This window comes from Rhineura floridana, chromosome 4, assembly GCF_030035675.1.
Source record: "Rhineura floridana isolate rRhiFlo1 chromosome 4, rRhiFlo1.hap2, whole genome shotgun sequence".
Classification (NCBI taxonomy): Eukaryota; Metazoa; Chordata; class Lepidosauria; order Squamata; family Rhineuridae; genus Rhineura; species Rhineura floridana.
The window spans coordinates 83,145,013-83,172,735 of record NC_084483.1 but is presented as its reverse complement, the minus strand read 5'-3'; the positions used below and the strand labels follow the sequence as shown (position 1 = coordinate 83,172,735).

The following is a 27,723-nucleotide window of genomic DNA, read 5'->3' as shown; positions in this document are numbered from 1 at the left end:
AAAAATGTGGGGGAAAGCCTGAAAAGCTATGATCCTGTTCACACTGTTTTCCTTTCCTTCTGCCCAGTGCCCACCCACCCACTCATTTGGCACATGTTACCAAATTGTTCCAAGCTACACAGGAAGTGGATTGGACTGTGAAAGACCATCTCAAATTGTGTTTGCATTTTTACAAATTGTAGGGTAGCACCATATCTCAGAGAGGAGGTCAGGGTCTCCTGCTCCCCTGGTGCATTCACCATAGCTGCCAAATTTCCCTGCTTTTAAAAGTTTGATAGAAATATCTGCTCACTATAGGTATGTTCTTAAACAGCAAGGTCTTTTTGTGTCTATTAGTGATTTTTTCTTAATGTTATTTGTATTGTTAACTATCTTCTTCTGCATTTGATGAAAAGGTGGGATACAGATTTAAGAAATGAATCATAAAGAAATAATTGGCATAGATCCAATGCTGCAGCCCTATACATGGAACTTTTTTCTGGGCATACATGGAGAGGATCAACTGCACATCTCAAAATGGAACTGGGTCAATTTTCATTTAGGTTACTTTACTTGAAACTAGCTTGCCTGTGCCAAACCAGAATCTGTGCTTAGATAGGAATGTATAGTTTATGCAACCTTAGATGCACCTACCTGGGATTAAGTTCCATTGAACTCAGTGGGACTTACTTCTGAGTAGACATGTTTAGGATTATTGCAAAATGAATTGCCAAAAGTAGAGTTGAGATTACACCATGATTATGTCTGGCAAATTAAAAAAAAAACACCAATGAATTTCAACTGTCAGAATCATTTCTAAAAATCTGGCTCAGGTAAGCACTTTTGTCTGATACTGAAATTGTGAAATACTTAAGTAGCTGTCTACCTTGCTTACCAAGGAGCTAATTTGAGGCCATGTCTTATAAAAGTGGGAACTAGGGACCAAAGATCCCAGAACAGGAAAGTCTTATTATGTGGAAAGTTAATTATATAACTTGCAGTTTCATAACATGGATTGTACTGGGTGGGAAACGGTTGTTCATGATGCATATGCTGCACTAGCAAGACTTTAGCTGAATCTTCTAGTCTGCTGCTCCTTTATACCTGAGCTCTGTTAGCCTTGAGAAAGAAAAGGAGGCTCCTGGTAGAAGATATTTTCCATACAATGGCTTTGGAAATGATAGTATGTTATCATGTACCATTGTTTCCTAGGGGCATTTATGGTCCATTTCCAAGGTGTGTGGCAACAGTACATCATAGATTTTATGTTTTAAAGACACTTAGAAAGATTTGTTTGTGGGGGAATCACATTTTATATTACTGAAAGAAACTCTATCTCTTCCTCAAAGTCACTTATCTTCCCCTTTGAAAGTTCCCATCACCTTTGGGAAATTAATTGGCTTGCCTTCTGCAAAATTTAAATTCCAGTAATTATTTGTAATCTTGCATGCGTATGCATAAATTAACATGTGCAAATTTGTATCTTCTTTTTTCCTGTGATGCACCTAGCCAGTCCGGAAGCCCGTGTTACATGCATACATGGTCCTTCAAATATGCAGCAAGGAGGATTTCCTTCCTTGCTTTCCCCCAAATTCCAGTACCCTACATTGTCACATTGCAAGTGATAGCATCTGATGCAATATAGTTCCAGCTTTAAGTGAAGTTTAATACAGTCAGTCAGTGCAAGCACAATTCTTTGTGTTGAAGTTATTTAGCACATTGCACATCACACTGAAGTCATTGGCAATTGGGCTATTGCGCATGGCACTTTACAGAGCACAAGAAGATAGGTCCCTACCCCCAAATCTAAAATTCAGCACAGAGAATACTTCAGTAGAAGGTAAGGCAGGGTCTATCTTGTTCTGCTAGGGCTTGGGAAGAAATAAATAGCTTCTTCCAGCAAGTCAAGTCAAGGCAGATGAAGGCAAAGCAAGTCTCTCTGAGCAAGTCCTGACCCTACTCAGCTCCCAGTGAGCCTTGTTGGCTAAGCTATGAAGATGTTACTCAGCCAAGAGATGAGGTCTTCTGAAGCGTTATGTTGACTGGCAAGGCCTATACTGCAGTTTGTCTCACCTCTTTGAGGAGCTGGCTGGGCTGACTTAAAGAGCCCTTGTCTGATTCTGCAGCTGTTGACTCCTATACTGTGTTAGGGGTGGGGATGTCATTGAGATCTTGTCGTCTGAGGAAGGCCAGAGAGCTTTTCCCTCAGATTGGGAGGAACCAAGGTGAGGTGCCAAGGGTCTTTCCTCCTCTAAGCTGGAGCAGCAAGTATTTCCTCTTCTTCTGTATCTTTATCAGGTTAGTGTGAGGAGCCAGCGGTGGAGGTTATAACAGAGATAAACAGGCAAGGTTTCCAGGTTACAGTAAAGAATGGAGAGTCATTCTTGACTGCTAAATCCACCACCTGGGGGGGGATAGAAGATAACCACAGCTGCTTCTGCTTGCCTTTGCCTTATCCCTTTTGTCTGTCCCTCCCTCTCTGCCTATTGTAGTAAGCAGGCCTTCTGGTATGCTGCACAGCAGGTGAGGAAAAAGGTAGATGAAAGGACTGATAGAAACCCTTTGCATCCTGCTTCATTGGTCATTTGAAAGGTAAAGAGTAAATCATTGGTTGCAACCTGACAACCCTGCAAGGATTTTATTTAATGTGTCAGCACCAGTCTCTTTTTGGGGAACAATTACTGAGGCAGGGGGTCCCTTTGTAAGCATTTAGTGGTATTGTCATTAACTCAAATGTTCCACTGTCAATAAAAACAAATAATAATCCCTACAACAAGAACTATGTATAGTATGCTTTCTTAATCAAATAAAGTTTGCAGTTCTTTCACAGCCAGAATGGGCTGTCATATACTTCAGGAAAATGGGGAGGTGGAAGGGAGTTTAAGTCACTTAATGTCTTCAGTGGAATGTTAACAGATGTCTCTTGAATGTTCCTAGTTGTGGTAGACCATGGGTAGCTACTGTAATGTGATCTCCAGATGTTTTAGACTACAGCTCCCATCAGTTCCATCAGTCAGCATGTCCAATGGTCAAGAAGGAATGATGGAAGTTGTAGTCCACAGTATCTGAAAGGCACCAGGTTAGCTACTTCTGTGGTAGAGTTGAGTATGGTAGAATTTAATCCACTTGACCCTTATACTTCTACCATTGCAAGCATAAGGGTAGAGACACACTTGCTGTTCTGTGAGTTCTAGTGCACCTCCACCTCTTTTTTTAAAATGGGGGCACACAATGCTAGTCAAACCCCACCCCTTTTTACCATAAAACCTGGTGGGATCAGCTTGAGTGCATTTCCCCCTCCCGCAACTGATTAGCAGATTAACCTGTTGCCCCTCCAGGTGTGGCCAATGGAAATGCCTTGCTCTAGGCAACTAGTGCATGGTGAAAATACATAGTGGGATCATAATGTGGAAGCTTGTTGTGAAGTGGATTTAAGCTCCTGCTGTATAGTTTTCCCCTTGAACTGAAGTTGCATGGAGGTGATTCCACAGAGGAAGATACCTGGATGAAACAGTTTCCCTTTCCTTCCTCCTCCTGTTTCATCCAAGTTTCTGGATTCATCCAGATATAGTTTCCAGTATTTGCCCTGTGGGTTTGCATAGGTGCGGTGAACATCACAGTAGTGACATTTGCATTATAAGAAGGAATCTGCTCAGCCTCTATGAGCACTGGAGAATGGGGCCAGTTCAGATGAGGTAGGGATGATGTTACGGCAAATTAGTGGTTGCACCCAATGCTATTTTTTTAATATAAAGGAAAGATCTGCTGTATTTCTATTTCTGCTTCATCCAAAGCAGGCACACAGCCTGGTGTGCAGTGCACACACCCCTGACTACTAATTCTATGTGAGCTTCATTGAAATGAATGGAAGGTGCAGTGAAACAAGTGCAATGACTATTTGATGAGGTATGGCTTTCGCCATGCCCTTCTTTCCCTTGTCTTATTTACTGCCTCCTCTGACCTTCCTTTCAGACTGCAGCCAAACTCTTCCCCCTACAGAGTAAGCAAGCTCACAGATACTTACATCACCCCAGATATTTCCCCGTGATTGGATCTAAGGGAAGTATTGCTGTACTTGGTATACTGTAATTCCCAATAATGAGTGACTGTGACCCCATTTCCTGTATGCATATTTCATAATTCCCAAGAGATCCAGTTCCCTATTGTGTTCCATGTTAATGGGAGAAAGTACTTTTGACATTGATATCAACTTGGAACGATTACAGCAGCCTCTCTGGCTTAACAGATTCTGATTTAATGTTTTCAGTCTGGAGGGAAACAGATGAAAAGAGTCCAGTGAACATGAAAGAAAGATTGCTCAATGTCTGCTGCTGCTCTTCTCCTTCAGACATTGACTTGTTTACACAGTAGCTTTATAGGCTTGTCTGGCTGCGTGAATAACTATGGTTAAAACAGAGCCAAGGGTCTTTCCAGATGATAATTTTCTTGCACAGTAAATGCATAGATATTGCTCACATGCCATCACTCCAGGTAGCACTTCTGCTGCAATTCACCCTGAATCTCAAAAGGGGAAAAATTTGCTGTTGACGAAATGATTCCCATCCTTCAGGCAAGTGCTCTCATTATCATAGTTACTAGCGCTGTTTCCTGAGAATACCCTCCATGAAAAACACCCCTTAAAAACTGAAATGTGTTGAGGGGTGTTTGGTAGAGGAAGGGCTATGCACAGAGGCAAAAATGCTTATTCATTCAGACTGAGTTCAGAGAATATTGCCCTCACTCTGCTTTGGTTTTGTGATGTCACAATATAGCCAAATTTAATTGGTTATATTGTATTGTGAAATAATCATTCTAGCTATGTGTTCCTTTCTTGCATAAGATCGAGCCCTCTGGGAGAATGCTGTTACAAAAGTAGTGACAAAGTGCTGAGAAAAGCACTGAATTAGAATTAGTCCATGTGAAAAGGTAAACTTTCCAGGGACTTTTGGAGGATATTTTGGGATCTACAAAACCCCAATTTTGCACTGAAAAGGTTCATGTCTGTTACATCCCTAATCATTATTAATGTGGTCAGCGTGTAGTGGTTGCCCAAATGTTGAAGACATAACTCCCATCTTTACTGCCTATACAATTTTGTAGCCATTTGTAGGGCTTTGGATGTGAGCTGCTGTTCCAAGTATACAGCTCTCTCACACCAGACTTGGGTTGCTTCCATGCTAGAGCCCTTGGTGTTGCTGTATTATTATTTCTCTGAAATTAACTGGAAACAGAATTTAAAGTGGAAGCTCCTCAAAGTACTTAATGTAGAACTTTATCATCTGGGAATGTCCTTACCCACTGGCCTCTATATTTTTACACAGAACAAAAAGGTCCCTTTCAATGGTAACTGAAAGCTTCCCATTTGCAGGCACATCTTGGTGTATTTCCTTTGATCCAGTCGTTAGCCTCTGATTTGCCCCTTGGTAGTTACCCTGAATTTTCATGCTGTCAGTTTCTGTTCCTGCCGGGGGGCACTTTAATTATTCTTAGTCCCCTCCTTTCTCTGTGCATTGTGGCCTCTCTCCTACAAAATCCCTCTGCACAGCAACTAGGCTCAAAAACAGTCTTCCATTGAGCCAATGTTTTCAAGCCTAATTGCCACATGGGGGTCCATTTTCAGGGGACGTCACAGCTGGAGGGAGAAGGTCTAAACCCTCCCTGAGAGTTGTGACCCCTCCACCAAAAATCCTGCCTCCCCCATGTAGCAATTAAGCTGAGTCTATCGCTTCACAATGTCTGGGTGTGCATGTGTGTAATCTTTGTGGAGATTGCAAATGGGAAAGGAAGACCAGTTTTCATTATCCTCTTTTCTGAGGAGAAGGATGATTCTAGGCATGGGATTTTTATTTGTGTTGTTATTATTATATTTGTATTCCATAGCTGATATCCTCCAAGGAGCTCAAGTAGAATACATGGTTCTTCCCCTTCCCAAATTATCCTCCTAACAGCTCTGTAGGTTCACCCAGTGATCTTTATGGCTGAATAGGGATTTAAACCCTGGTCTCCCAGGCTCTAGTCCAGCACTCTAACCAGTACACCACACTGGTTCTATTTGCATACCATCCAGTTTTCACATTCCCCCCCATGTGCCTGACTGCATGCAGGGAATTGCCAGCTTCTTCCACAGGTAGATCACCCCTTAGTCCATAAGCATGGCAGAAGACGTATAGCTACATTTGGGCTTAATGTACCATAGTTAAAGTGTTGCTTTCAAAAGAAAATGAGAAGACGCAGGTGATATTTGGCAGACATTTAATTGTAGAGCAAAGGTTGGAGTTAACCATGCAAGGGAAGTCAAGTGATGCTCTGTTAGTAAGCGGCTCCTCCAGTTTTTGCCTGAAGGTAACAATGCAGTCACTGTTACTAATAAACCTAATTACTCCTACTACAAGAGAAATTAGTCAGGGGGAAAGATCCAGCATGTGTAGACAGGATGATTAGCTGTTGGTTTCACTTTTGCAAAGAATTTTCGTTCTGGCTGAAAAGGCCCTATTGAATTGCAAGGCAACAGCTTTGCAACTAGCAATGCAGAGGTGCGGTTAAAATGCGGCCCCTCTAGTTTCAAGCACTGTATTTGTCCTGTTATGATGCTGACACCCCACACAAAGGTTCATACGAACATTTTCCAGTGCTCTCTTTTGTACACTAGATTCCCTGGGACTTTCACCCCAGGAGTTTTAGACTATAATCCTGTATCGTAGATCTGAAGATTGGAAAGGGCTGTCCAGGCCAAGTCCAGTTTAAAGATAAAGGAAGATAAGAAAGGGGAGCAGGGGTCTTGCAGTTGCTGATCAACAGCTAGTACCTGGGCAGCAGACTGAGCAAGACACACAGGTGACCTGGTTACAGTTTTTCCCACTATAGTTAAAATGTATTTATATTTAAATTATAGTCGGTATTTCTATATATAATCTATGCATATAAATTAACACATGCTACTTTTATGTGCATCTGTGCCATCTTTTGTCTTTCTTTTGTGATATATTTCCTCAATTTTTGTTGATGCTTAGGTAACCATCTCACAGCTCAAGGCTGCTAGCCATGTCTACTCATTTCTATTGGGTTCAGTGGGACTTACTTCCAGGTAAGCATATATTGAATAGCAGCCTTAGTTTCCGAGAAAGAGCAAATGCCTGCACTTTAGAATTAATCCACTCCTTCCCCTGCCCCCCACCCCAATGATGCTTCTAGGTGAAATAAGAATTTTTATTGATGTTAGCAATGGTGTATCAGGAATCTGGGGGTAATGTCTACTTCAGATCAACAAATGAGGTCCGTAATAGCGTGACTGATGTTAGAAAGACAAATATGAAAATTGTTGTGGTGAACTCATCTCTTGATTATTTGACCTACAATCCTATCGCAGTCACTTGGGAAGTAAACTCCACTGAATATAGTGAGACTGACTTAGTTATCAGTCAGCAGGCATAGGATTGAATTTAGCACATGCTAAGATATTGTTTGGAATTTTAATTTACGTAAGCAGCAAAAAAAGAAAAAAGGAAAGAAAAAAATGACAACCTTAGGTTGTTTAAAGATATTGATTTGTACAACACTGCAATTCTTTTTAACAACCTTTTTTTTAAAAGGGCATAATCAAAACTTGTCCCTTAGACATATCTAATAAACTATGTATCCTCTTCTGTGAAATGTCTCTGGGTTGATCTAGGTGAGGCTTAATTTTTTTTATAAATATATGACATGTTTATGCACATTTGGTTGAGATAAATTTCTGCCCAAGTCAGGTTCAACTAGTTTTGCACAATTTGTTCCAGTCTCGAGTACCAGAACAATGTTTTTCCTCCACGGCTCAGTGAATCCATAGGATAGAATTTAAGTGCGCCCAGAAATGGTGTTGCTTTGCAAGACTGTTGTCATTCCATACTCACTTTGCACAATCTAGTTTGCACATCCATATATCAAGGTTGTAGAGGCTCATTTTCTCTATGTCCCAACTGTATGCAATTTATAGAGGAATTCACAAACCCTTGCCGCACCTTGATGACAGAGTGGCGGCAATTTCTTTAATTTACAGATAGCATTCAGTCATGTGGCAATGGCAGCAGCAACAGCACTGGCTGAAACTGGAGGCTGCATTAAGCTTACTCATCCCAGGGTAAAAGTATTGTAGATTTGCATACAGTAAAATCTGGTCTTGTGATTGAAATACTTGTTACACAACTTCCTGGAAGATCGAGCGCTCTTGGATGTCAGATTGGCAACCTGCTTCTGATCTTTAGGAAATCCTCTCAAGTTCTAAGTAACTAGTGTGGGAACAAGGTTCTTAGTGCAGAATGCATTTCCAGTTGGAACTAGACACAGGTCACCAAAGGGTGGCACCAGGAGAGAAGGAACTGCTTTCCTCAGGACTGTGCAAAAGCCATGCATTTTCAGATCCAACCTTTTAATCTCATATACAACAATGCAGGGCTGGGAAACCTTAGGCTGGGGCCCAAAGGTGGCCCTCCAGGCCTCTCTATCTGGCTCTAAGAACTCTCCTCAGGCCACACTTCTCACGGGCCCTGCTTTCCACCCCAGGTGGTGTAACCTGGCTAGAATGTGTCCTTGAACTTTGGCGATGCCTCTGGATGGAGGATAGGGTGGGGGGCGTGTGATGGTGTGAGTAGAAATTAACTTTCTGTACACAGGTAAATTTTCTATCTTTTGCTCTACCTTGGCCTCTGGCCCTGCCCACCATTGGCATGAGGCCCTCAGAAGGTTGCCCAGAAGGGAGTGTGACCCTCGGGCTGAAGAAGGTTGTGTGCCCCTGCTCAATAATGTATCTAGAGTAGAATAAGCAGAATTAATGCAGAGTGCAAAGTGAAGGCATGAAAAGAGTTGTATACTGGGCTGCCAATAGGCTAACTTATAGTCACATTTTTAGCAGTGCTCGTGAATAAAAGACAATTTGGAAGAAATGAGCCTCCTGGGTTTTACCCAGTTAGTTATCCATTGGGGATAGACGTCCTACTTTTATACCATAGGCGACATTTTGAGGGATATATTAGATATATATGTCACATCCAGCCACTTGTTTGGAAAGCCATCTTGTAAATGCTACCGCAAAAAAGAGGGTGCCTCAGATGGTATATAACAATAGCTTACAACAACAAAATGAACAGGGCAAGTATTCTTTAAAAAAATAATCTTTAACCTATGATTGGTTTAGGAACTTATTGTGAATTGCTTTTCCTGTGGCACAGCAGAAGCTATGGCTTTTTATCCCTTCTAACTCTGCGGGCCTACACTACAGAGTTGGTAAGAGCGTTTCATCTAAGGCCTAACAGTACATTACGTTAAATGCGTTATTGCACTTAATTTGACTTGCTTAAAAAACAAAAGCAGCCACTCTGGGGGATCCCATTGGGATCAGGACTGCAGCAGATCCTCCTCCACCTCATGGTCCCAATGACCCCATCCTCAGAAGCTGCTTTACCTCAGGGAAGGAAGCTCTCAGTGCAATTAACTTTTGGGGAGTGGATTTTCATCAGGACTGTGCAGGTTAAACCCCTTGATCCTGAGCAAGCCACGTTAAATGCAACAACACGCTTAATATAATTTGCAGTTTGGCTACTCATGTGTAAGAAAGGATACCCCAAGAAGATTTTGCTTGACTTGCACCTTGTTGGAGCAAGAAAGTATTTGGTTCTCTTTGTTTACAACATGCCCAAGATCTCTGTCACTGCCTTCCTTCTGATATTTTGCAATTATGCCTATGACTATGCCTTATTGAACCTAATAATAGACATTCTGGAAATTACCTGCACTTATAGTGAAACCCATGAGGTGATTACTCTAGCACAATAGTGGTTGCTGTAAATATCCACACCCTTCTCTACCTGCATACAAATGTATTATTAAAGATGAAAACAATCTACCTCATGCTAATTATCTACCCTCAGAATGGGCTAGGCTACTGACCACAATCTGAGTCACTGGAATGAATGAAAGTGTTTTTTTGTTTTGTTTTGTTTTTTTGTTGTCCTTTGAAAATCCATAACGACACATTGCATCAGGAGAAGAGTAAAACACACTGTACTGCCCAGAGGTCTCCTCGCATCTGCATCATACATCAGAGCAGGTTTGGCAAACCGGCCTGTCAGTTTGTAACCAAAGGTTTTCTTTCAAGTTAGCCAGCTAGTTTCCATTTAGGAAGGCTGAATGAAAACTGAATCACTGGCTAAGGAGGAATTGGAGGGCATAAAAAGAACCTTGCCAGATCTGAACAACGCTGTATCTATATACCCTTAGTGTGTGTAAAAGCAGCCAACCAGATCACCCAGGAAGCTCACAAGCATGGTAAAATGGCAACACTTCCTGTTCTTTGTCGCCATCATCTGGTACTCAGAGGTATACTGCCTCTGAGTATGCACCAGTGGTTAGAAGCTATTAAGAGATCCAATGTGTGGCAGCTGCGAAAAATTCTGTTAGGGATCACTAGGAAAGAGTTCCAAATTAAAACTGCTAATATTGTAATGCCTTGATACAAATCCATGGTGCAAGCACACCTGGAATACTGTGTACAGTTCTGGTCACCACATCTCAAAAAGGATATTTTAGAGCTTGAGAAGGTACAGAAAGAGGCAGTCGAAATGATTGAGGGGCTGGAGCAGCCCCCCTGTGAGAAATGGTTGTAACAGTTTAGGAAAAAGGTGAGCAAGGGGGTGTATAAAATTATGGATAGAGAGAAGGTTTTCTCCTTTTTTTATATAATATTATAGTCTGGGGTCATCCAGTGAAGCTGAATGGTAGGAAATTCAGGAGAACAAAAAGATGTATTTTTTCACATAGTGCATAGTTAGTTAAAATTATTAAGTTCACGATCATGGCCACCAACGCAGACTGGCTTTAAAACAAAGTAATGAACGATAATGTTATTCATGGCTACTAGTCATGATGGCTATATACTGCTTCCAGAGTCAGAGGCCATATGCTTGTGAATATCAGTTGCCATGGAATGACAGGAGGAGAGGGCTTGTTAGATTCCTGTAGGCATCTGTTTAGTCACTATGGGGAAGAAGAGGTTGGTCTAGATAGGCCTATGGTCTGATCCAGCAGGACTCTGCTGTGTTAACCATCTAAAGATATTTCTCTCTGTAAATGCCTTATCTGTAGGAAAAAATAGCCCCATAAGAGGAGGTGTGTTTGTGTGTGTGTGAGTGTGTGTGTGTATATATAAAATAAAAAATGAGGTCAGAATTGTAAAAAAGCAAAACAGATTTAAAAAAGCAAATATATGATTAGTGAAAAGGAGATGAAGGATGCAACAAGAGGAAGCAACTTGAAAAATCTTTTTTTTTTTCATTTGTGTTGCCCTACTCTTCTCCACATCCTGCTTGACGGTATTTAGGATGCATTAAATACATTTGTATTCCTTCTGGCTTATAATGGTGCCTGATGTTTATTGTGCTGCTATTAATTAATCTCACACTTGCTGCTTCAACACTGTTGTTTTTTAAACTTTTGGTGCAATTTTATTATGTTTCTTGTTTTTAATATGTCCTTGGCTGCCTCAGGTTTCTTTGGCTGAGAGACAGGGATCAAATAAAATTGGCACATCCTTTTCGAGCTACTAATTTTTATTTTAGTGCCACACCCTTCTTTATATTGGGTCAGAGCAGGGTCGCCAACAGATGTGTAGAAAGAGCCCGTTTTGGGGGTAGGACAGAGCCAGCAGGGTGCCCAGACTCTTAGCTTTCTTTTTTTAAAATAAGTTTCTAAGTAGTTGAGAACAAAACTTAGACACAAAATGTGCAATTCTGTCAAATGAGCTCGCCTGCTGTTTCAAGTCCCCTCTCCCTTAGTTTTAGACAATGAGTGAAGTCAGAGCTGTGACCGAATCAGCCAGAAATCAAAAGCTGCTGCTGTTTTCTTCTTTCTGGCTAGCATCTATCTCCTTCCCATCTCCGTTTGAAATCAGGTACCCCTTCTGAGGTATTTTCTGCAGATTCTATTACACAGTAAATGTGGGTGGGTGTTAAACAATCCCCCCAATGCTTGTTGTTGTTCAAAGATGTTCAGAAAAGGGCAACCAAAGTGATAAAGGGGATGGAGCATCTTCCCTACAAGGAAAGGTTGCAGCATTTGGGGCTTTTTAGGTTAAACAAAAGGTAAGTAAGAGGCAACATGACAGAAGTGTTTAAAATTATGCATAGCATGGAGAAAGTGGGTAGGAAATGTTTTTTCTCCCCCTCTCATAACTAAGAATGGAAGGATCTGTCAATCTTGGCTCTCTTGTTGCTCATTTTTCTAATGTTAAATATGATTCTCCACATTTCTGCAGCAACTTGAATTTTTTTTAAAAAAGAAACTTCATGAAAATTCTTCAGCATTTTAGTGCTAATTTTTTCCTAATACAGTTTTGTATGCACTTTGGACTAATATGCACATTTTTGCAAGCAATTTCTCCTAATATAATCCATTTTTGTATGTTATCTTCACCAATATAGTCATTTTGTGCACACTTTCCACTAATATATGCATTGCTGGAGAAATGCATCGCAAAATTCAGATAAGTGCAAATTTCAAAGGATGGCTGTGTTTCAGTTCTCATATTGTTTCAGAAAGTGCAAATTTTATAGATTTGGCTTTAAATGCAAACAATCGAATTTCTCTCCCATCCCTACTCATAACACTAGAATTCATTGACCTTCAATGAAGGTCAATGTTGGAAGATTCAGGACAGACTCTTCACGTAGCGCATAGTTAAACTATGGAATGAGCTCCCACAGGGGGCAGTGATGGCCACCAATTAGATGATTTTAAAAGATTAGACAAATTCATGGGGCATAAGTCTATCTGTGGCCATGATGGCTATGTTCTGCCTCCACCATCGAAGGCAGTAAGCTTCTGAATACCAGTTCCTGGAAACCTGAGAAGGTGAGGGTGCTCTTTGTACTCAGGTCCTGCTTGCGGGCTCCCCAAGGGCATCTGGTTGGCCACTGTGAGAACAGGATGCTGAACTAGATGGGCCATTGGCCTGATCCAGCAGGCTCTTCTTATGTTCTTAAAGAGTTCAAGGTGGTGTACATAGTTCTCCCCCTTTCCATTTTATCCTCACAACAAGCCTGTGAGGTAGGTTAGGCTAAGATATAGTCATTGGCCCAAGGACACCAAGTGAGCTTCAGGGCTGAGTGGGGATTTCAAATAATGTTTGCTCAAAAATGAAAAAAAAACTTGCTCTAGTTATTATGACGTATTAATACATAACTACAACAAATGAATACAGTGCTTGCTTTTTAACTATGTAAATCTTGATTTTATCTAAGCATAAGCATCTGAAAATAATTGCTACAAATCTTAAGTCGCTTTTGAGCCTCTCCATCTAAAATACCATGCCCACTTTTGCTTTGAATGTACCACTGCCAACCTAAGATCAGCAGATGAAAGACCTGCAGTAATATAATTCATTTACAGCTCATGAAACTTGAGTTCTTTGCATGGATTAATGCTGGCACTGAAGGAGAGCAGAGCTCTCATGCCTTTAATAGCTATGTGACAGGCAGATGTTAAACAGAGTATGCCTTTTCTTGTGTGGAACTGCAGATATGGGGAAAGCTCACCTGTGGATATTCTGTCTGTTGGGCATCTTGTTACTTGTTTGTGACCCCTAATTTATGTTTGGGTGCTCCTCCCCCACCTGCAAAGGGAGGGCACAAATTTGCATATTACATAAAGTATATGCAAATTTGTATCACCTTTGTATCGCCCCTGCAGCAGGGGGCCCAATCCACATACAGTATACCAGGCTCAGAAAATCCTGTTGGCACTGCTGCGTTAGAGCATTGGTACATCTAGCCCAGTATTATCTACTCTCGACTGGCAACAGTTTTTTCCAACCCTACTGTCACCAAGATCTTTTTTAAATGTAGTGGATACATGTAGTTTTTCCCAATCTGGAATTGTTTGTGCTCATCCTCAGTATGCTGCTTTCAATCTAGATTGATTCTACATCCTGCTGTCCACAAGTGAGAGTGTGGTTCCTTGATACATACTTTAAACCCTCCTCTTGATTAGGTTATCCATGCCTTTTCCTCCCTCCACATGAATGAACAAGGATGTGGTGATTGTGATCTTAGTAAACATCCACCCACAACATTATTAGGCAGGTGTAGATACACTCCCCACAGCTGGGACTGCCTACATCTGTTTTCACCTGTTTTCAAATGGACACACTGAAAGGTAATGCAGAATCAATCCGCAATAAGCTTTTTTTTGAGTGAAACTAGTTTCTCAAGTGCTTTTCAGGGACAAAAAATATGCAAAAGATCTAGATCAGGGCTGGGGAACTGTTTTGGCTCCACGGGACAGATCTTTTCCGGATTTGCCTCATGGACCAAGTTTGACAGGTGGATGACTCTGCCCAGCTGTCAATCACATGCCATCATTATGACATAACATGATTGACAGGTGCGTGCAGTCACCCACCTGTCAAAATCCCTTGCGCTTCCCTTTTAAGTCTCTGCAGTTGGGGACTTAAAGGGGGAGATTTGCAAAAGAGAACAGATCACACTGCCTTTTGATTCCTGAAGTTTCTCAATTTTTAAATTGCCAAGACCTCTTAGGCCTGCAAAAATCTGGATGGTCCAAGACAGGACACAGGAGAGAAGGAAAATGAACAATTTCTCACACCATCTCCTCCACACCTTAAGGGTCAACAATAAGAATGGGTTGCCAACAGAATTGAGATCTGAAGGTATAAGGAACCAAATGGCAAAGCTTGACACCATGGAAAGGGTCTGTTACACTCCATTGAAACCCAATACACTGATTCCATGTTGTTAAATATCAGGAGCAACTGACAGGCTTCCCAATAAAGTCACAAATTAGGAATATGTAAATCACCATCTCTAGATTTTCTATATATCACTTGTCCTCCGAGATGCGCTCGCTTCCCTTGTGACAAAAATCTACCAGAGATTTTTCCCATTGCTGCAGTGAAGACAATGGAATCTCCACTGGAAGAGTTTGAAACTAGAACAGCAATTTTGGAAGAATCGTCACCTTCACTGCAGTAATATGTCCCAACCACAATAAGCTTAATATCCTCTCTTAGTGTAGAGAGTGCTCTTTGGAGTAGTTTGTGTGTGTGAGCTATTTCAAAGGGTGCTTTTGTGCAGTGCTTTAATCCTTGCTCATCCCTGCTAGGAACAGGATCACACAACCAATGCAGTATTAAATCCAGTCCTCCTGCTCATCAGCTGACGTGACTAGTAAAAAAAAACAAGCACTCAGTCGCCGTTGATTCTGGAATAAAATTGTGTGTAGGTGGCTGCAATCCTAAATGCACATTATGCTATTGAACACAGGAGGACTCACTCCTAAGTAAACCCTCATAGGATTGCAGTACAAATCTGGAACCTTCTGTATGCAAAGCATGTGCTCCTGCCCTGAGTTATGACCCTTCCCCTGATTACTTAACATTTAACACCTCAAAACCAAATTTGTGCACTGACTCTACTGATGAGCTGTGTATGTGTGGTGAAGTGAAACTTCTGTCTGTGGTGCTTGATCTGTGACGGTGTCTTTACTCACAGGCAAGCTGCTACTTGATGTAACAGTCATCAAATGATGAACATACATGTGTGAGCCTGCCCTAAATCTCTCCTTTATGCTGCTAACAGAATGCTAGAATCTCAAACTGTTCTGTGCTTGTTTTAGTTTCGGTTTAGCAAACTACACGTGTAACCTCATTGAATGTGTGGGACCTCATTGACTGTTAGGCACCAAGTTATTACATGCATGTTTAGGTAACTTTATAAACCCGTGGGCTTTAGATTCATAAAACAAATAACATGTTTTTTGAGGTATATAGGTATGTAGCTTATCAATGGAAGGTTGTGCCAGTCATGACAGGCAATGTGAACAATTTTCCACCATCCCATCAAAGCCATCAAATTAGTGATGCCAAGTTTTAGCAAAAAACAAAGAATAAAGAGGGAGTATTCTTCCTTCTGCTGCATTTTTTGAAGAACCTGTTTAATTTTTTTTTGTTGAAACCTGACTCTGACTTTACTCAGGACACACAAAAAAAACAATTCATTTCCTGGCTACATTCTGTGGATCGCATATAGAGACACTCCAACTTGAGCTTGATTTAGGGTCTTCTCCTTGTGTACAATGAATGAACTCCAGGTGATGCAAGCTGTAGTCCAACAACAGCAGGAGGGCACACTGTTGCCTAGCCCTGACTGGCAGTAGCTCTCTAGGATTTCAGACAGGGGTCTCTCCCAGCCCTGCCTGGAGATGCTAGGGATCGAACTTAGGACCTTCTGGGAGTTGGGACCTATGTTTTACCACTGACCTACAGTCCTTCCTTCTCAGTCTGCACGTTGAAGCTCATTCTGCAATGCTGGTACACGTATACAAGGCATGCATGCTAGCAGAGCTTAACATGATGGAAATCCTGAAAAGGCAAGTTAGCCAATCATATGAAGCCTCACTGATATGTATATTCATTTTATTCATTTAAAACATTTATATAGTGCTTAATATGGAGCTATTAAGCTATTAATTTGCATTTCTATGTGGTGTACATAAAAACAAGCCATACATAAAATAAATCAAACAAGCCACAATAAAATACTCATAAAACCAAATATATAGATATGCATGAGCATATGTTGCAGGGATGAGACTGCTGGGACCATCAAGGGGCAAGCATTTCCATCTGCCTTGCCCCCCACCCCTGCTCTTAGTGACATTTTTCTGGGGACTGCCCTTTACCAGGAAGATGAATGCTTATGGTTTGCTGCTCCTGCTTTTTTTAGAGATGTTAGGACTTTATTAGTTTGATTTTTTTTGGTAAATTCTATTGTTTTTATTTGCATTTTGTATTTGTATTTTTATTTGTGTGTAAGCCGCCTTGGGGGCCTATTTGGCCGAAAGGCGGCCTAGAAATAAAACGTAACATAACATGACATAACATGTTGCATACATGCATTTCAGTGTGTGGACAGCAGGGAGTTGAGTAAAATACACTCACTATCTGCACATTCATTGTGCAAATGAAAATGAGTCCTAACAACTGAACAAGGCTGAAGACTAACAGAAAACTACAGTGCTGCCTATGAAAATATTTCCTTGCAACTACCCTTTTCTGGATTGTTCTGTGAATCTTTACATTAGCTGACACAGCTGAGATGCTTGAAGCTGTTGCTTTTCCTTATTACTCAGTCTGTGTACATGCCAGAGATTCACACATGTGCAACATAACAGCAATTGAACATATGACTCCAGATGGTTACTGCAAACCTACAGTAAACATCTGTAGAAGGCAACACTGCAGAAAAGGGCAGTAAGGTCCTCATTATCAATGAATACCACACAAATGGTGAAAGTTGCCTTTTATTTGCCTGTGATATAGAGACATAATGTATTGCAAACATATGTCACACATAAGAAAAGGACAGGGTGCTTAGGAGATCATGGAAAAGAAACACAAGACATCTGTTTCTCTTCATAAACAAAAATGGTACAAAACTGAATTTCCCATGGTGTTTCTGAACAGATTCTGTAACAGTGATGCACATGGTGCAATCAACCATTGTTAGGAATTTGCAAAAAAGGCAAATGCTGTTTTAGGCTGCATTAACAGAAGTATAATTTCCAAATCACGTGAAATACTAGTTCCTGTCTATTTGGCACTGGTTAGGCCTCATCTTGAGTACTGCATCCAGTTCTGGACACAGCACTTTAAGAAGGATGCCGACAAACTGGAAGGAGTTCAGAGGAAGGCAAAAAAGAGGATCAGGGGACTGGAAACAAAGCCCTGTGAGGAAAGACTGAAAGAACTGGGCATGTTTAGCCTTGAGAAGAGAAGACTGAAGGGAAATATGATAGCACTCTCCAAGTCCTTGAAAGGTTGTCATATAGAGGAGGGCCGGGATCTCTTCTTGATCATCCCAGAGTGCAGGACATGGAATAATGGGCTCAAGTTGCAGAAAGCCAGATTTTGACTGGACATCAGGAAAAACTTCCTGTTAGAGCAGTATGACAATGGAACCAATTATCTAGGAAGGTGGTGGGCTCTCCAACACTGGAGACATTGAAGAGGCAGCTGGACAGCCACCTGTTGGGTATGCTTTAATTTGGATGCCTGCATTGAGCAGGGGGTTGGACTCAATGGCCTTATAAGCCCCTTCCAACTCTACTATTCTATGGTTGTATGATTCCCCCAACTGAACTGGCTGGCTAATCTGTGGTGCAGGCTTATGTTGCCCTATGACCTATATGGCAGCATTCAGGAAAAGAAAAGTAGTGATTTCTACATGTCCTCTGTGTTGCAATGGATATCATGCCAATTACCATTCTCATACAGGCAGAACATCCTGATTTCAAAAGAACTGGTAAGTACCTATTCCACCAGCACCAATTATTACCTGATTTGCTAGATTCTGCCAGATCCAGACCTACATAGAGACATGCATGACAGGAGAAAATGGGACAAAACCATACTGTCCAAGTCAAAACCTGACATCTGGCACAGCCCTTTCCCTACAATGAGCACTTTTTCTGGAATGAGGATGCCCTGGGTGTACGTGCTGAGACATTTTGCAATAAAATAATGTACTGAATGTCCAGTGCAATTCAGATTTTCCACATACAGGGACAGAATACAGGCTTAATTGGAAAAGAACCCATAACATATGAAATATAGGATAGTAGCAAGTATGTTATTTCACATACTAAAATGAGAAATACATTATCATCATCAGATTGTGGGACTGGCCAACATGAAGTGATTGTCTGGATACTCGGAATGATTCATTATACAAATTGTTGGAATAAGGGTCCAAAGCAAGAACAGTCCTACCATTAGGCATTGTAAGAAACCCCCAGTTGTTCCTCCTGAATCTCTCTCCCCACCAGCCTAGCCATGCCTCTCTGTTGCCAAATGGCTGCTCCTGCCCCCCCTCTGGCCCACTGCTATCCTGTCACCAGTGCTGAAGTAAGATCTCACTGCCAATCCAGTTGGCTTATGTATATGGCAAGGAGAGGAGGTGCCATCTTGTCCTTTGCCTCAGGTAGCAAAATGTCTTGGGCCAGTACTGGAAAGGAAAGGCAAAAAGGAAAGAAAGACTGAATGTCCTGGACAAGCCCTGCTTACTGGCATGGTGAGAGAAGAGGACCCCGTCTCTTAGAAGAGGAGGTACCTTAATTCAGTGATAGAGCAAGAGCTTTGCATGCAGAATGTTGCAAATTCAATCCTTGGTATCTCCAGCTGAAAGGATCAGATGGCAGGTGAGTCAGAGACCCTGGGGAGCTGCTGCCAGTCAAAGTAGGCAATCCTGGCCTAGATAGTCTGACTTGGTATAATGGTTCGGATATACCTTCTGTATTGATAGGACAGGGCAGCCAGATTTTCAGTTCAGATTCCTTCCTGGAAAATAGTCCTTTGCAACTCAGTAGTGGAATTCCAAACCTTATCATACCCTCTTCTCTCATTGTAGTTGAGTCTCTAGAAAGCTTGCTGCTCATTCATTTTTTGTTATCTGTAAAACTGATGCAAAACTGCAAGCAACATTAAAATAAAAGAAATAAAGCAGTGTGATTCCTGATGGGTGTAATCCCATGTATGTTTGCTTGGGGTCAGTTCTATTGAGCTCAGTGGGGCGTACTTCTGAGCAGACACACACAGGGTCAGGCTGAAAGTCCGCTTGGCTTAAACTTTCATGGGACTGGTTGCCATTTGCTGGGGAACAGAAATGGGGGAGGGCTGTAGCCTTCATGGCCTCCTTATGGGCTTCCTGGAAGCATCTAGTTGGCCACTGTTGGAAACAGGATGCAGGACCAGATAGGCCTTTGATTAGATCCAGAAGGGCACCAAGTTGTGGTGGCAATATTTGCATATGATGAGGAGTCAGATTAGGGGAAATTGCAATAGCCTGGCCATATTGTGCCATCACAAGCACAGTGTGAGTGACTGAGTAAGTGAGTGAGAGCCAATCTACACAAGATGACTGAGTGAGTGAGGAGGACCAATGTCTGCACTGTGCACAATGTGATGTACACTGAGATGTTAGCATTCTGGATCGTACCACTTCAGACTGTGGGTGGGATGGCATATGTGTGAATACTCCCCTGTGTAAAGAACTCTGCACCCATCATGGAAGCACGTTAGAGAAAAGGCTATGCTGAACCTTTTTCTCCAATGTGCTATGGATTATTACACACAGGCCATCTTTTTCCCATTTGGAAGCATTCGAAAATGCAGCCCTTTACCTGCTGACTGCAATGGCACAGTCCAGAATGCTGCCCCTTCAGTCCCCCCATTTCATTTCGTGTAAATCAGCTGAGGGGCATGGAAAGGAATAGAAATCAAAACAACCCACATAGATCAGGGTGAGTTTACAAGTCTGGTAATATAGTTGGGGTAGCAGGAAGCCCCTTCTTTCCTTGCTGCCTGCCTGGCTTCGCCATGAAGAACATGGGCTTTATTCATTTGCTGTGTCTGGAGCAGTCTGTGTGGCCTCACTTTGTGAGACCTCAACAAGCTAGACATAATTCACACAGAGAACACACAGATCACCCGCTGTCAAAGCATCTGTGAACTTTTTATCTGGGATACATTTAATACTTCTGAGTGTTTTGAAACTTTTTTTATGCTGTGTAGTACATGTGCATGTGACTGTGTGGTTACTGATATGGTAATATTTGTCTCAGTTGTGAGCTTTTACAAAATTTATTATTTAGGTAGTACAGGTACATACATATAAACAGCTAACATTATAGCTGTTGAGCAATCGATATGAAAAGCTAGTTAAGCATGCAGAGTATAGAACATGGTATATGTCTGTAAGTGTATAGCACATATGATTCTTGGGAAACTGGACAGCATAGCCCATCCAAAAACAGTTGCCATTAGCTTGTGTTTAAAGGATTTTTTCCCCTTCAGAACCCTCCAAACTCTCCATTGCCATGTATTGTATTCTGGATTTCCTCCTAATCTTTTTCACCTTGCCTTTTCAGCCATCCAGTGAAGCTGAATGTTGCAAGATTCAGGACAGGCAAATTCAGGATTCAGGACAGACAAAGCACATAGTGAAACTGTGGAATTTACTCTTGCAAGATGTGCTGGTAACTGCCAGCTTGGATGGTTTTAAACAGGGTTTAGACAAATTCATGGAAGATAGGCTATCAATGGCTCCTAACCATGATGGCTATGTATGACTTCTAGTGTCAGAGACAATGGCTGTGTACATACCAGAGTGACGGTCAATGCAGACGTAGGTTGTACAGATCCATTTTTCCATGTCCATTTGTTCACCCATGAGCACTTTCAACTGAACGTTGTCTCATTGCTTCCAGTCCATGCTAGTGAGCACTGCTTGATAGGATGTATTTGCACTATCTGTGGTTGTCTCCTTCCCTCAGTTAGTACTTGCCCACTCTTCCTGAGTTCTGGAAACCTGAAGTTCATTGTGATAATGTGCACAGGTAATAGCTTACCTGTGCCTGCAGCCAATTTCTTAAAAATACTTTTGAGATACAAGTTTTCTGATATACTAGAGTTGCACAAAAGTTTTTTTTAAAAGTGTGTCATTCTCAGCCACTCTAGTAGCCCATTGAGGACTGCCTCACCAATGGAAGTAGGGGCCATGGTCATAAATGACACCCAGCGAAATGTCACCATACACATCATTAAAAATCCCCTACCCACACCATGAACTTAAGTTGTGCAAAGTTGGGTAACATGCATTCTGTTGTTGTTGTTTTCCCCAGCTGCATTATCTGCAGATTGGCAAAATCTGAATTAAACAGATATAAAGTGCAGGCTGCTACCTGGATGAGGGCAACATCATGTGAAATACATTTAAAAAATGCAGTAGTGGATGGTGGCTCCAGTATCAGTGGGGCAGTGAATCCACACCGGGCTTTAGTCCAAACTTTAAAGGTGCTGTCCAAGGTTCTGAGCATTCTAAATAAATAATAAATAAATACCAGCTGCTGGAATTCACAAAATGGGAAGAGTTCTGATGTGATCAGGTCCCTTTTATAGGCTTCCATAGGCATCTGGGTGGCCACCTTGGGAAACAGGATTCTTATCTGGCTGAAGACTTTATTGACTCTTTTAAAAAAAATCAGTACTGAATAATTAATGTTACGTTGTAAGTAGTGGTGATTCCTTTTATTTACAAAAATTCTGCTGCCTAGAGATGTTGCTGACCAAGAACAGAGCTAGTGTGGCATAGTGGTTAGAGTGTTGGACTAGGATCTGGGAGACCAGGGTTCAAATCCCTGCTCAGCAATGAAGCTCACTGGGTGGCCTTGGGCTAGTCACTGTCTCTCAGTCTAACCTACCTTACAGGGTTGTTGTGAGGATAAAATCAGGAGGGGAGAACCATGAGCTCCTTGGAGAAAAGATGGGATATAAATGTAATAAATAAATAACTGTCTCTCCAGATAGAAAAGGGATTTAAGAAAAGAGCACACAAAAATGCATGAAAATTTGTACTTAAATGATTATTTTAAGTGTGTTTTTTCTTCTCAAAATATGCATTTTAAGGTGAATTTTGATACTTTTTGATAACTGTGTTGGTACATTCAGGGAGTACAAAGGTCACTGGATAACTAAGAGTTCTGATCTGCACATTAATCTGGAAGGTGCAGATCAGGTCAGTTTGTATCTGAATACTAAATCACTTAAGCATTCCTAAGAGCTGCTGGCACTATTCACAGCTAGCTTGCTGGCTCACGTCCACACAATACAGTCTTACCAAATACACTTTACAAAATGATCTTTGCCACCCTCTAGGGATGGAACTCCATGTGTGGTACAGTCCACATGTGTTGTGAATTCGCAACATGCAGACTTTACATCTGTGCTATGATGCAGATGCACAGCCACGAGAGCCATGCAATGCCTTAGTGCACAGACATGTGCTATGATAACAAACACATGTGCACTAACAGCAAGGACAACATTGGAGGATTTTTCCTCCCCTGGCTTTGCATCCTTTGCTCTGGCAATGGGCCAAGAGGATAAAATACTGCTCAGGCCTGTAAAATTCTGGGTGGGTGGCAACCCAAAAGACAAGGCAGAGAAATGTACAATGAGAATCTGGTGTGAAATGAATGAGGTATGGTTTCAGCAGAAATGTGTATGTGACATATTCAGATTCTATAAAGTGTCTAGGGGCTAAGGGTGCCTTCTTGTGTCACTTTAGTAGAGTGGGGGATACTGCACAATTTCCTGCATTGGGAATGTCAGAAGTTCTGCTCTAGGTCAGGGATGAGGAACCTGTGGCCAAAAGTCAGAGATGATGGCAGTTGGAGTCCAGCAACATCTGGAGGACCAGAGGGTACCCAGCCCTACTGTTGGTCTTCTCCATGCTGGGGTGCCCCTCCTGGAAACTTGGGCAACACTAGTGTGGATAGTTGTCACAGTTCCAGCTTCTCCAGAAGGAGATGCTACAGTAGCTCCTATGCCATGAAGATAGCCAGAGAAACAGTCCCATGGTAAGCATTGACATCACCTAGGCTTCTTGTTCTATGGGACTTTACTGTAAACAGGGCATTAAGTCCTACTCCCAAGGTTGGTTCAGGAATTTGTGACTTCTTGCCCGCCAGAAGTCTATCCCTCTGCCTACAGGATCTTGTGGGATTCCAGAACTAAGTGAGGGGCACATATACTTTCATTTCCAGCTGCAGGTAGGTATCTAGTTGGGCTGTCAGATAATACATTGCCCTCTCCTGCCACTTTATTGGCACTTATATCTGTTTTCAGGTCTATGCAAATTGTGACAAAGCAGTGGTAGGAGAGTGGACCATTAATAAAAAGGTGGGACACTGTCTGCACTGAAACCAACCAATTGGATCATAACTGTTTCATCACTTGCTATTAGGGGTAAGAATCTCAGGTTTGAGACCAAAGGTAGCCCTTTGGGCTGCTGTATCATGCCCTTGATATTCTGTCCAGGCCATGCCCTCACCAGTCCCAGCCCCCCTCCCAGGCCATCCTTTATCAGCCTTGCTCAAAACACTCCTAGACTTCTTTGCCTGGCTGGAATTTGTCTTTGAACTGTGACAATGCCTCTTCCTTGCCTGGGTGGGAATGGAGAGGTAGTTTTGGGCCTGTAGGAAGTCTGACTTTTATGTGCCTGGAATGTAGTTTACTGTTCAAAAGTAAGAGTCACATCGATTGCTCTATCCTTTTTTCCCTCTGCCCTATCCACCAGTGGCATGCGGCCTCTGGAAGATTTCTCATGAGGGAATATGATCCCCAGCATAAAGATTTCCCACAGCACCCATCTATGTAGTGCTGTCCACAGAAGCTGTTAAAGGTGAATAATGGCTTTAGGAGCAGAGCTCTTGCCATCTAGAGTCATTGTCTGCTCACTCCTATAACTTTATGATTCACTTTTCAAACAAAACAACTCATATTTTATTCAACTTGAATCTGGATCTTGACTGGATGGATTAATAGCATCACTTACGGAAATTCAGGATGTCAGATATGGTCTCTGTTCAGAATAACACATCTCAGGTGTCACCTTGATATGACAGATATAAGTCTAAGTCCTAATTCAAATCTTTCCAGTGGACAGAAAGGCCACTAAACAATGTCAGGCTCACCCATCAGGTCTTTCAGTAGCCGTAGATCCTGTTTATCATGAACGGTTGGCAGAGTGTGTGAGGACCTGGCAGGAACTCCTAAAGGCATTCCTCAGCAGTTCTGCTTCTTTCTGAAAATGAATATTTATAAGGGACTGTGGTGAGTACTTGTGTAGCATCTTCTGATGTTTTCAGAAGGATCAGAAGTTCTACCAGTAACAGGGTGCCTTTATATAGCTGCATCATCCACCTTTGCAATACTGCATTCAGTTCTGGTTACCTCCCTCCTCTCAAAAAAGGTATCTCAGCACTGGGAAAAGTATGCCAATAGACAATCAAAATGAATGAGGGACTGGAGTTTGAAACTTTCCATGTAGAAAAAAAAAGATAACTAAAGAGGTGCATAGTAGAAGCTTATAAAGTTATGCATGTTGTGGAGAAAGTAGAAAGAGAGACACTTTTCTTCCTCTGTCCTAATACAAAAAGTGGTGTTATCCAATGGAATTGGATCAGCAATAAGTTCAGAACAAAGTACTGTTTGACAAAATGTGTCATTTATTTTATGTAATTCACTGCCTTACAATGAGATGATAGTCACTATCTAAGATAGCTTTAAAAGGGTTAGACAAATTCTTGGAGTATAATAATAAAAGGCAATCAGCCATATTAGCTAAATCACGATAGCTAAGTCAGGTTTAGCAACATGGCTTCTAAATCAGGGATGAGAAATCTGATGCCCTCCAGGTATTGTCGGACTCCAACTCCCATCAGACCCAGCCAACATGGCCAATGATGAGGAACAATGTGAGCTGTTATCTAACAAAAGCTGGCGGGCCACACGTTACTCATCCTTGCTCTAAATACTAGATACTAGGACAGTCTTTGTAACCAGTGGAGACTAATTGCTCCAATGGCAGTGGCCAGCACCCTGGACAGCTCCTTGAAAGTTTGGGCTAAAACCTGGAGCAGATCCACTGTCCCACTGACATAAAAGCCACCAGCCTCCACTGATCGTAGCTTTTCCAGAGGCACACAGGTAGGCACAGTTGAAAACAAGATGTCAAAATAGCTAGTCCTTGGTCTGATCCAGCAGGGCTTTTCTTATGTTCCTATGATTGTTTACTCAATAAGGCTCATCAAGCCTTTGATAATAAAGCTCATGTTTACCAACTTACATTGATACTGAAGGGACTTAAGGTGTTACTTGTATTTGGACCATCCCCGTAGAGTTTTAAAATCAGGGCAATTATTTCAAGATCCTTGTTTAAAGCCAGCAGACCTTTGATTGTGAATGCAACTTTACCATGTTTGCTTTGATATCTCGAATGAAGGAACAAGGAATTAAGTAAGGGAAGGAGAAATGGATCTTTGGATGGAGGAGGAAGAGATTTGTCCAGAGGGTACTTCTCTCTGAAATAGGCCACAGGATTTCCTTTTTAGTAAAAACAAGAAAGAAACCCCTTTTAAAATGTTATGTCATCCTTATTTCAAAGGGCTTTAATTACAGGATAAAGAAGGTTTGTGAGCTTGAACTCTGGGAACATAAGAATAGTGAGTGAAGTTTTCAAAACCACAAGTTCCATGAGGTTCTTCCACCCCTACTCTGGAAACAACAAAAGATGGATGTATGATGAATGTCTGTTAAGGATAAGTGGTTTTTTTAAATGGTCATCTGCAACTTGTTATTCCATAATACATGCCATTAATAAACTGAATAGCCCCCAAATGTCTGCTTTGCTAAAAGTGCTATATTTCCTGCATCCGTTTCATCTCATCTTTGCATCAGTTTTGAACGCATTGTTCCAAAAACATATTACACAAGCCTCTAAATGGGTATTATCTGAAGGCTGATTCACATATGTATATTCATCACTCAGTACTTCATCATTGGGTGACCCACACTAGGTGTTTAGTATGGAACTGCCATCCTTCATTCACTCAATGTTTTGCATGGCATTCATACAACACTGCCCTCTATGATTGAATAATCTCTCATACTTTCCTTGTGATTCTTCAGTCTTTTCTCAAATGCAGAAAACCTGACTTTTTTTTTAGAAGGGTAGTGCAATCTCCACAGGTGTTGATGCCTTTACTGCTACTCTTACAACTTTTTTAAAGAGTGGGGTTTTGTTGTCAGACACTGAATTATCAGGAAAGTGAACCTATAACAGCTCAGCACACATTTATTATAACATTTGTAACGGGTTCCATTTTATGACCCCATTTTTGTTTTTTTATTCATACTTGAATTCATTGCTAAAATGCTTTTCTATCTATTTTTAAAATTAAAGATAGCTATATTATAACCCTATATTGCTATTTTAACAAAACAGTTTCCTGTTACCCCATTAACCAGACTGCTAAAATAACAATGACCAGAAAGTTTTTATTTTATTTTTAAATTAGCATTATTATTGTACAGAGCTGCAGCACGCTAGCACCATAACAAATTAATATTATAGCAGAATTCTGTACTAATAAAAGACTGATTTTAAAAAATTAGCAGGGATCATAAAATGACACCCACCTTAATGATTATATTGAATTTGTGCTGAGTTTCAAATGCCCCCATAGCATTAGTGTGGACAAGACATAGTGGGATGTATACACAGAAAGAATCTGTTGTCCTGATATCTTTGTATTTTACAACAGGGGAACAACGATTGGGTAACGCTAGCTGGCTGTCAGGAAGCACACTTGTTAAGTCTTGCCTGAGTGTGTGAAGGGCCTTCACGGAAAAGATCGTGTCTGAGATGGTGTGAAAATTCTGCCTGTGAAGTTTGCTATGTGACCTGTTGCATATGTGTAAATGACCACTTGGCGTAACTCTCATTAGCCTCATTCACTCAACACCATAGAACTCCTTTCTACCTCATGGATGGAGCCAATTGAATTGCTATTTCCCACCTGATTAGACCAGCACTGGGAGTAAAGACTCACTTGATTGGCTCCAGTCAGGTGATTGTAATATTCACACATGCACACTCTCTAGCAGTATCAGATTATACCATGGCGAAGGGCTTGCATGCCACTGTATGTATTTGTGAATAAAATAGGGTTGCCTTTTCTCTATTAAAACAGGAGTGGGAAAGCTTTTTTAGCTCAGTGGACCAGATTGTTGTCTCCCCAACCCCTTGGTCATGCTTAACAGGAGGGCAGAGCTATCTGTCTGCCAATCATCTGACATCA

At 41.5% G+C, this 27,723-nt stretch overlaps 1 long non-coding RNA gene across 4 annotated transcripts; it reads left to right on the top strand.

Moving 5' to 3' along the window:
- Positions 1–2,022: 2,022 nt before the first annotated feature.
- On the top strand, positions 2,023–27,634 carry LOC133383212 (uncharacterized). 4 transcript variants are annotated; one of them, XR_009762213.1, is made up of 4 exons: positions 2,023–2,277; positions 6,990–7,063; positions 11,784–11,899; positions 27,187–27,634. It is a non-coding gene; the product is annotated as an uncharacterized LOC133383212 (long non-coding RNA). The 4 variants fall into 4 exon arrangements; XR_009762214.1 differs by having other exon boundaries at positions 11,784–11,913; XR_009762212.1 differs by lacking the exon at positions 11,784–11,899.
- The last annotated feature ends 89 nt before the right edge of the window (positions 27,635–27,723 follow it).